Raw genomic sequence first — 8,853 nt, 5'->3', positions numbered from 1 at the left:
TGGCATTCCCATAAAAAACAGAATTACTGACAAAAACAAGAAACAGGTAACATCAAGTTTGGAGCAAAGCCAGGAGGTAGTACCTGTGGAAATCATCGTCGTCAAATTGGTGCACAATGGCCTGCATCAAGGACCACAACAGACACATGGTCAAGACTAGATACAAACAAAAGAACATGTCTTTATTACGGAATCAAATCATACACACCAGTGGCATGGCCATGGTGGTTCGGTACTTGCTTGTAGAGGATGATGCAGAGCTCTAGGATGATGCTCTTGTCGACGCTGAGCTTCTCGACCATATAATCTGAGCCATACACAATCAAACAGCAGCAAGAACACATCAGCAACAGGCATACAGAACCCAAATATGCATCTCTCGCTGGAAACTCAAACGGATACTAGTAAAACTATTCGGTGAAGCCAGCACAGATGTTTCATGTATGTACCTTGGATGTTCTTCATGACACCGAGGTCGATGCCGAGGGCCACCGGCTCAGGTAGAGTGTCATTGAGGTCTGCATACAAAACACGAATCAATGATCACATCACTAATTGATATAGTGATAGGTAAACTAGCACTTTGGGATCAATCCACTAAAACAGTGCCACTAATTACTACTCCCTCCATTCCCAAATATAAGTCTTTCTAGAGATTCCAACAAGTGACTATATACGGAGCAAAATGAGTGAATCTACACTCTAAAATATGTCTACATACATCCGTATGTTGTAGTCCATTTGAAATTTCTAAAAAGACTTATATTTATGAATGGAGGGAGTACAAGACAATCACAAGAAGCACAAATATTGGCATCAAAGACCATACAGATCAAGAATCCACATTGCTGTCGGCCCAATGAACTACCCATGCATATGGATTGTTCATCCAACATAGAACATTTTCATGCAAGAGACCATTTTCTACAAAAAAAATGCAACAATTGGTAAAAAAAAGACCCCGTACTTGACCAACAACAGCAAGTCATTTACCCAATGGCCAGCATGAGTTACAAAGATTCCATATTTTTCCAAATAAATACACAGATGCTTGATTGCACTACTCAAAGTGCAGTGCGAAACTTCTATGGAAAGTTCTTTTGTGTGTGTTGCAGAACTAAACCCATACCAAGCATTCCCCACAGCTCGGTGGCTGTGGACACACATAGCATAAGAGAAAGCAGAGGAGAGCAGTTGAGTGGATTACCTATGCCGGAGTCAGAGAAAAGTGGCCACGAGAGGCGCAGGGGAAGCCACGCAGGAGGTGTCGGAGTGAGTTTTTGCAGGCCAGTCGTCCATGAACAAAGCTGTAAAACAAATGAACAACTCTTACTGCAAGTTGACAACATTCTTGAACGACTCCTACTTAAACTGCTCAACAGATAAAGAAGCCAACATGCTATACTGAAACAACCTTTTCTGGCCACACGATTAGGATGAACTGAACAAGAGCACCCTTTAAACTAAAATATGTCCTTCAGTTGATTTACAGATGATAGATGTTTTATGATGAGACTAAATTACGTCTTGTACTCTGTATCTCCAATTGTATGTCCAAAAAGTCCAACGATGCTATTTAGTATTCCCTCCGTTCCTAAATATAAGTCTTTTAAGAGATTTCACTATAGACTACATACGGAGCAAATTGAGTGAATCTATTCTCTAAAAGGCGTCTATATACATCCGAATGTAGTCTCTAGTGGAATGTCTAAAAAGACTTATATTTAGGAACGGAGGGAGTAGTAGATATAAGAAGACAAGATCGACACTCAAACTTCAGATTTCAGGAAGGAGAAACAACACAGACTGCACTTAGTTTTAGTTCTAAGTGGCTGAGTCAAGCATTATCCATGCAGTGACTGAGATATGCCTGACATACTAAAAACTTACAACATCATTAAGATAAATTTGACAATAAAAAAAGCAGAATTTATAATAATGGCTTGCACGATCTGTATGTAAACATCTCAGATATCTAATCAGATACAATGCACAAAAGTAATAACCAAGAGTTCAAGTCAGCGTTCCACTTTGATAATACAAGATCATCAAGTTTACAGGATAATCTAAAGAAAATCTAAAGCAAGGTTACAGGATAACACAAGATCATCAAGTTCCGTGCACGTTTACCGGAACGAGCGATGCAAGTCATGGCCGTTAGGAACTACTCCCTCTGTTCCAAATTACTCATCGCTGAAATGGATGTATCTAAAAATAAAATACATCTAGATACATCCATACGTGCGACAAGTAATTCGGAATGGAGGGAGTACAACATGAAAACAAAATTACACTCTGTTTTCCCATGCCACATATTCAGTTCTCAGAAGCGTACACAATCATATGGACAATTGTTCAGGAATCAGAACCAACTAATAAATAAGCAAACATACATAAGCTAATAACCAACAGTTCAACTCAGCATTCCACTTTGATTAGGTACATGTGCTTGTACTAATTCCCAAGGTTACAAGAATGAGCCTGATACTTGAGCTACAACAATGCTAGCAAATAAAAGGTGTGCTCTTTAACAAAAAGAAAATTTGAAGCAAGGCTCCATGATAATACAAGATCACCAAGTTTGCGTGCACATTTACCAATACGACCGATGAATGTCATGGCCATTAGCAACTACAACATGAAAACAAAATTACATTCTGTTTTCTCATGCCACACATTCAGTTTTCACGAGCATACACAAAATTGTAAGGATTATAGTTCAAGAACCAGAACAAACTAAGCAAGCAAACATGCATAAGCTGTATATAGAAAATGCATGACAAAGACAAGCAAGGGCCACCAGTATCATACCTGGAGTACAGAAGCTCATGTACATGTAGGGTAGAGAGCGTCAAATCATGCACACCGGAGGAATGGCCAAGGTGGTTGCGTTCTGCTTTAGTGCTTGAGAGTCTGGTGCAGAGCTTCAGATCTTGTCAACGCCAAGCTTCTCGACATTGGATTTGGATGTTTTCCAGTGAAAAATGTTCCATGAAGCCAGCCAATGCCAAAGGCCACGGTGTATGGTAGAGAGCGTCATTGATTGAGGTCTGGATACAATGCAAGAACATGAATCACGCTCGTATATTAGCCTGAGATAATGAGAGATTTGGTACAAGCACCAGAGAGCAGACATACCAAAGAGAAAGAGGAGGAGGCTGGTCCTCGCCGTGCTTGGTGCCCCCGTGGGTCATTTCGCCGGGCCGGTTCACTACGTCCAACCTCGTCCCACGCAGGCTGCATCTCCTTCGGCCGCAAAACAGAGGAGACGAGGAGGGAGCTCGGGGTGATCAGCCGCGGCGCGGGATGGGCGCCAACGACCGGTTGCGGCTAGGGTTCGACGCGGCCTCCATCGGTCCATTTCCCCAGGCCGGTTCCCTGTGCCGGACCTCATCCCAGGCTGGATGCAGCTCCTTACGGCCGCAAAACCGAGGAGGCAAGGAGGCAGCCGAGGCGAGGACGGGCGCCGGCGACCCGTTGTGGCTACGGTTCGCCGCCGCCTCAGTCGGGCCGCTGATCTGGCGCCGCGGTCGCTGGAAGGTGAAGGGGCTGCGAGGCCTGGGAAGCGGAGGAGGGAGGACCTGGGCGTATGGTGCAGATCAAAGGAGAGACAGGAGGTGGAGCGCGGGCGGCGCCGGCGGGAGTACCGGCGGCGGTGCGCGGCTGCGAGGAGAAGGGGAGAGGCTCGGATGGATATCAGGGCTTGTTGGTTGGGGAAATACACTTTGGAACCTGCATGTATATACACCCTATATGGGATTTTTTTTTATTATTTTAATAAAAAGTTAAAATAGGTAAGAACTATTTTGACAAAACACTTGACTTACTTTTGCACTAGTAAAAAAATCTGGATGAAAAAAAAAGTTGACTTCACAGCAAAAAAGAATAAATTTATTTGCTATTATAGGTCACTATTCACACTATTTTAGCCAAAAAAATTTCTTTTTTGAAAAGAAGTCAACGGTATATTTTTTTTGTGGATTTATTTTCTCACGAGTACAATAGAAGGTCAAGTTTATTTCAAAAATATTTTCAGGAATTTTCGACTTTTGGTTGAATTACTAATTTTTTTTTGCATATAGGGTGTATATACACCCATAGACCAAAAGTTCCCTCCCGGGGTTGGGTATATTTTCTTTCTTTTGTTTGGGCGAAAACGAGGACAAGTGGATGAGGAGCAAATCGAATTTGTACCTCTCAATCCCTGAAGTTTATGTTCTGGATTCGCGAACCCCGGTTCATTAGAGTCGTTCGGTGTACCTGACGCCGGACCCATCTGACGGCCCGAACGCTCTGTCATGGTCTTCAACTGATCAAGATTCGTCCGTTAGAGCCGCCTCCGAAAGGAGACGGGGCCGTTGCTGCAGCTGGTCCTCCTTGTCACCGGAGGAGTCCGCCGCGGTGGGTGCGGATAGTCCAGGTGAGTGAGGGCGGCGACGGCACGACCCGCCTGACGACGAGCTTCCCCCAATGCAGCTTGCCGACGCGGAGAATCAGGACTTCGGCATTGCCGTTGGGCTCAAAGAGGGGGGATGACACGGCGAGGAAGAGGAGGAAGACGGTGCGGTGCTCGGGATGATGCGGTTCTGGACGACGCGGGAGCGCGGCTTAAATAACCTCGGCCAGGCCAGGCGGACGAGCGGTCAACCCACTTCAATGCGGCGCAGCGGCCGGAGTTGGTTCCTCGGGATGCGAGGTTCGCATTGAAGCGGCGGCGATGCCCACGCCCGAGAGATCGTGCCCGTCTGCACCGCCTTCATGTCCGGTCAAATCGCGGCATCAATACTGACCGCTGCATACTTTGGGCCGGCATTAATGCGGCATGGCGCGTGGGATGAAAAGCGCGGGAAGGGCGAACGGGTGGTTTGGGTGGGCCGAGGCGGTTAGAAGAGGGTTTGGGAGCGGTCCAGATTTCCCACAAAGCCTCCCATGTGTTGTCTCACGTTTGCGAGAGAAATAGCGTCCGGGAATGAAATGAATCTCCGGCAGCGGGAATGAATCTCCGGTGGTGAGCACGCCGTGACGACACATACTGTCGGTCTCTCTCTCTCTCTCTTCAGCAGCGGCATCGACTCCTTTTTGAAGACGTGCGGCGAATCCATTCCTCGTACGTTTTGGAATAAATATCCGGATTATTATATTCGAGCGTCACCAGCTTCTTTTTCTTTTTGTTTTGATTTGGTTTGATTTGATTTGAAGAACAAGAGAGAGAGGGAGAGAGAGAGAGAGAGAGATCTCCAAGTGTGCCGCCCGTTAGACTGCATGCCGGAGTTGAGGAAGGTGTGTAGCGGAGCAGAGGAAGCAATATATACAGTAGAACGTGCTCATGTGTCATGCATGGATGACATTGGGCCCAGTGACGAGCCCTTGACTTGATCCTGTCCTGCGTACGACTCCAAGAAGTGTGCCGTCGATCGGCGGCCTACCCAACAACAGATAAGAGAAGGACGCCGTCGGCGACTCCCGTCGAACTGCGCGGAGGCAGAGAAGGAATCGGAGAAAAGGCCGCTGCATTGCTTGCCGGCGGGAACCCAGCCCATGCATGCATGCCTGCCGGAGGCGGGGAAGACGGACAGCATGCAACCACACGCCGGCGATTCCTTGGCTGGTTTTGTGAAACTGATTAATTAAAGACGGAGAGCTTATCAGCTCCGTCGAAGCAAGGAGTCGTCGAGCCGAGCCTCCGGTGGTGAGCGGTCTCGTGGCCGTGGTCGTGGCACGCATGTTGGATGGCGCGGGAGGCTCTGTCTCCGGTTGCCTCCATGGATGCGCGCGGGGCGACCAGCAGCAGTACACAGGAGCGCTGAAGCAAAAGAGCGCGAGCGAGCGCCTATGTTCGGCGGTCCATGCATGCATGGGTGACGCACCGGACGGCGAGCAAGGCGGCAGGCAGGCAGCCGCCGCCGCTGCGACCCAAAGGATGGATCTTGTCCATGCATGGCTGGCTGGCGCCGGCCGGCCGGCCAGCAAGACGTACGGCACGGCAGCCGAGGAGAGAGTTGGAAGACGGGGAAGAGACGCCGGGGAAGGAGTTCTCCGTCCGCCGCTTATCCGCTTGCACCTCGCAGCGCCGGCGTGGAAAAAGAAAGCTCCCGCAAAAAGGAAAAGGAAAAAAAGGAGGGAGGGAGAGAGAGAAAGAAAGAATGGCCACGTGGGCGCCGGCTCGACTTGTTTTTTCCGCTGACTTTAATTTGATCGAGTCGAGGAAGAAAAATATATAAACGCGTTTAAGAAAGGAAATTTGTTTGAAGACCCGTGCACGTGGAGGGCCGTACGTGGACGTGCGTTTACCTCTCTTGCCTTAAACGCGTTTCAGAATGAATCAAGGCGAGTGCGCGCGTGCGTGCGAGCAGGTAGCTAGTTACGAACGCTGACGCCCGTGCTGTGCCGCTCGATCGCCACGCGCGGCGGCCTCCTCCTGGTGCGCCTGTACGTACCCACGCGAGCGACGATGACCAGCTGGTACCCAACGTCGTCCGCTTAGCTGTGTGCGACACGCTCGCCGGCAGGTGGGACGTGCTGCCCGAGCTGGACTGCGACAGCCAGTTCTGCTACTCCGACACTTACGGCTACACCATCATACCGAGCAGCTCCGGCGGCGACGACAGGCGGGCCTTCAGAGTCCTATTGATCGGCGCCGACAAGTACGAGTCGGAGTCGCAGTTCAACCTCCACCGATTCGCCTCCAGCGACCGGAGCTGGAGCGCGCCGCGCAAGTGCTTCGACATGATGGAGCGCCATATCTGGTCCATGAAGGAGGAGAACGCCGTGGTGTGCCGAGGCAACGCGCACTGGCTGTTCGTCAGGGCCTCAAACCAATTCCACGTCCTCATTCCTCAACGTCGACGTCAAGACCGGCCACGTCTCCTTGACGAAGATCCTCACACCAACCAGGGAGAAGTTCATCCCGGCGGCTGACTTTGACTTATTGCATGTGGACCATGCCACGGCCTTGGCGAACATCCGGCGCAGTCTACGTGACATCCCCGGTGCCGACCGTCTCGCCACCACCGCAGACGGCAAGCTCTTGTCGCTCAGTGTGTACCGTGACCGCCATCTAGAGATCTGGACACAACAACAGGGCGATGGAGATCGGAGCGGAGATGGTGATGCAGAGTGGCTCCGCACTAGGGTGATCGATCACAAACTGACCGAGCTCATCCGACAGATTGAATGCTCGACGTGCATTTGGTCGGGGGAGAGGAGCGGCACCTTGCTCATCAAGGATTATGATGGAGGGGGCATGTATACTGCTCGTCTCGACGCGGGGACATTAGAAGAGGTGATCGACCAGATTCGTGATTGTAACGTAATCGTGCCTATGGAGATAGACTGGACAACCTTCTTCATGACGCGCCTTGAGGCCCCTTATTAGGGTACCATCGATTAATGCACGCTCATTGTTTAGATGATTGGAGATAGACTGGACAACCTTCGCATGAATGCATTTTGTTTAGATGATTGAATGGATTATAGATGAAATAGATTGAGTGATTGTCACGTGATGCAATGTTTGTTGTGGATTATTAGTTGCATTTACTCATGATCTAAAGTGATGTTATCATTGACCTATTCAGCAAGGGTCACATACATGAAGAGAGACATGCGACTTGTCAAGAGACAGATATGAATGGCTAGTTGGAAGGATAAGAAACAAGTGCACATAATATTTGAGTATAGTTTCATCTATATATGGTTGTGTATTGCTTGCGAGCTAAGACATTGTAACATCCCAAATTTTCAATTTGGAATGTTTTACAAATATAGCTAAGCATCTATGCATTTGGTTTGAATTGAATGTGGCATTTGAATTTGCAAGGTTTCATTTGACTTCATTTCAAAATGGCATTTGAATTATATTAAAAAATCTCTGACAAAAATACTTTGATCAAAGACATCAAGCGCTCTGACCATACAAACAAGTCTAGGGGCAGCAGCAGAATAAACAACTTAGTTTAACCTGGAAAATAGTTCTCTTTTCTTAATTACATGGTAATCCGTTAGGAACATCATGACAACTACTAGCAATTAAAACTGACAACTAGCTACAGTTTAATGACACGATTCTATTCCGAACAAGTCATCAACGTCCATCCCCAAACTTGATCCCCTGCCGCCGTAAAGTTTTGTTTCTCACAGACAATATATTAGCTAACACGCTTGTTGTTTCGACAGATTATAATGGTCAGAAGCAATCAAAGCATGGGTTGTATGATTCACACTCAAGACTGTCCGATCAGCATGTTTCTATCATATGTTACATGTATTGGTCTAGCAAATCAGTTTAACTTGGTTGGTTTGTGTGCACGTTTTAGCCAGCAAAACGTTTTCCTTTTACTACAGTCCAATGATGTGGACTTGTGTTGTCAATTAATATAACCATAAATTTGTATGTTGGAATCATGAAGTCTTTGTTTCAAGGGAGACGACATTGCATACCTAATGTTTGTCAAAAATATGATTTATCCCCTTGCCTTTTATTATATTGCTTCGCCTTGGAATGATCAAATCATGGTTCAATCGAGCAGAGTTTCTGTTTCCGTTTTATCCTTCCCGGTTTGCCCCAACAGTTGTTTTCCTAGTAATGATGGTGTAATGGAGTAGTGGTATTCTGCAAACAAGTAAGGAGAGTGAACAGGCATGGGGGAGGACTTGGGAATTGGGCGGGTTTTGAGCATCGAGGCCTACTGCATGAGCGCATGAAACAGACCCAGCAAGGAGGCCCTTTTTCATGGCCTGGGTACACGTAATGCCTGGTAGCCGTGCGGCGCCCCTCCCATAGTCCCATCCTTGAATTAAATAGGTCAATTGTTGAATCAAATGTATTCCCAAAACAATATGAATAAAAGTGTA

At 47.7% G+C, this 8,853-nt stretch overlaps 1 long non-coding RNA gene across 1 annotated transcript; it reads right to left on the bottom strand.

Moving 5' to 3' along the window:
- Positions 1 to 83: 83 nt before the first annotated feature.
- On the bottom strand, positions 84 to 3,704 carry LOC123174001 (uncharacterized). Its single transcript, XR_006486684.1, has 6 exons — positions 3,139 to 3,704; positions 2,812 to 3,050; positions 1,208 to 1,307; positions 450 to 518; positions 209 to 307; positions 84 to 121 (listed from the first exon to the last, which is right to left on the bottom strand). It is a non-coding gene; the product is annotated as an uncharacterized lncRNA (long non-coding RNA).
- Between the last annotated feature and the right edge of the window lie 5,149 nt (positions 3,705 to 8,853).

Source organism: Triticum aestivum, unplaced genomic scaffold (assembly GCF_018294505.1).
Source record: "Triticum aestivum cultivar Chinese Spring unplaced genomic scaffold, IWGSC CS RefSeq v2.1 scaffold35064, whole genome shotgun sequence".
Classification (NCBI taxonomy): Eukaryota; Viridiplantae; Streptophyta; class Magnoliopsida; order Poales; family Poaceae; genus Triticum; species Triticum aestivum.
The sequence above is the reverse complement of the archived record's forward strand: the minus strand, read 5'-3'. Positions and strand labels throughout refer to the sequence as shown.